General features: G+C 49.0%; 1 protein-coding gene across 3 annotated transcripts in view; it reads right to left on the bottom strand.

Moving 5' to 3' along the window:
- Positions 1 to 2,022, bottom strand: part of KCTD20 (potassium channel tetramerization domain containing 20) — a 52,016-nt gene extending 49,994 nt beyond the window's left edge. For all 3 annotated transcript variants that reach the window (XM_011945348.1, XM_011945345.1, XM_011945346.1), the window contains exon 1: positions 1,959 to 2,022. The gene's annotated coding sequence lies outside the window, so the exon portion shown is untranslated. The remainder of the gene's footprint in view (positions 1 to 1,958) is intronic.

A 2,022-nucleotide genomic window follows, 5' to 3' on the forward strand; every position in this document is an offset into this window, starting at 1 on the left:
GGTTTCACCAGGTTGGCCAGGCTGGTCTGAAACTCCTGACCTCAGGTGATCCACCTGCCTCAGCTTCCCAAAGTGCTGCGATTACAGACGTGAGCCACCATGCCCGACTTCCGTTACAGAATTTAAGACTGACCTAACTACTAACCTCATCCAATGTATTTCTTAACTTCTTATGGAAAACCAGATTATTGGAATAGTACGTGTATTTCTGGAATAATAGGAAGGAATGAATTATGGATGAATAAAGAGAATCTTTTGGCAGCAGTGGAGTTTATTCAACCCTCATTTCTGCCTCAGAGAAGCAATGCAACTCTGTGCCAAGATATATATGTCTATATCGCTATGCTGTTGATAAAACGGCCTATGACAGTGCTTTGAGGAAAATTGGCATTACGCAGATATTTGATGACTAAATTAATGTCCAGCTGAACTGAAAGCCCTCATAATGCTACTAGTACTGCTACATACCGGATAATATGACAGTCAAGGCCATGGGAATTATATGGCATTGGCTGCCCTGGTTCCATGGGGAGACTGAGTAAGCTGGGCGGAGGAGATTTGGCCTAATGGCATTAAGCTCTGACGATACTAGAAGCAGCCCTCAGAAGGAAAAGATAAATGGGCTATCTCTAAACCACCAGAGCAATATCGGAGTACGTATGAAAATCATTTCCTACCCCGTGCCAGGGTCAAAAAAAGCACTATGTTTTCTCATACTGGCTTCTGGAGAGTTAGGGCTTCTTGTCCTAGGGCTGGTTTGGGGCAGGCGACTGGTTTACGACAGGTTTGGGGAGGAATACATCGAATACATCGACAAAGGGTTAAGGTTGTTGGGCAGCCCAGCCTAAAGGCGGTGTTTCTCAGCGTGTGGTCGCTGGACCAAGAGTGGGGGTGCCTGCCTAAATCCCAGACTCAGGGACTCATCACAAAGCTCTAGAATCAAATTTATGGAAGAGGTGCTACGGTACTGCAACCTTATTACTAAGGAACAATCTTCTGTTTCAGAACTATAGCCTAGGAATTGGGGTTTGAGGTGGGGGCCTTGAGCGGAAGTCCTCTGACTCTGGATTTATCACATCCGACAGGCATTACTACAACACTTTGTTTTGGAGACCATTAAAAAAATACCTCAACTTCTCACAGAGCGAACAGGAACAAAACTAAGGACTCTGGAACGTATTTTCATAAGCTGGTTAAACACTAGTTCCTTTACAGCCTTGTTTATCATGTTAGTTTGTTCACTAGATTCTTATTTTAAAATAAATCTCTTCAACCGAAGAATTTTCAGAAAGAATCACAAACTCCAAAATAGAAGAGGTTTTCTCACAGTGCAGAACTGGGCTTGTAAACCTGAAGGCACTGCTATAAAAAGCAAAGTTTTATTTAAAAGAAAATTGCTAGTTAAGGCTTTCCCCAGCGCTTTTGCACTCAGAGTCACGGATGAAAGCTGGCAATTTGCGGGTGACAGGGAAGGAAGACGCGGAAACAGGGCTGAAAAGACCGGGCAAAATGCACCCGGCTCCCGAGTTCAGGAGGAAGTCCCACCAACTACCTAATTTTTAATGGAGCCAATTAATTCCCAGAAGAACCGCGTCTGCAAATGTTTTGCCAGTCAACACTCCAGGTTCTCGCTATTCCTCTCGGGATGAACCACCCGAGGCCTGCAAAAAGCAGTCAAGTTATACTTCAGCTGTGCCCACCACCTCGGCGCAGCGTCGCCTCCCTCCCAGGATCACCAGACTCTGCCCTCCGCGCGGAAACAGGACCCCATCACGCCGATGCCGACAGGTTCCTCGCGCCCAGCTTAGCCCCGCGGCCTTTTGACTTGGGGGTCCGAGCCGCCGCCGCGTGCGGAGGAGAAGCCCCCTCGGCCACAAAGGGGAGACTCGGGCCACGCCCGCCACCACACTCGCCCTGCCCGGTCTTCGCGCCCGAAACCGTCCCGCGCCGCCACTTACTCGTCGCTCTCCGCCACGCTGTCGCGCTCGGGGATGGAATCCGCCCGGGAGGCGCGCGCAGACC

This window comes from Colobus angolensis, unplaced genomic scaffold (assembly GCF_000951035.1).
Source record: "Colobus angolensis palliatus isolate OR3802 unplaced genomic scaffold, Cang.pa_1.0 Scaffold24, whole genome shotgun sequence".
Lineage (NCBI taxonomy): Eukaryota > Metazoa > Chordata > Mammalia > Primates > Cercopithecidae > Colobus > Colobus angolensis.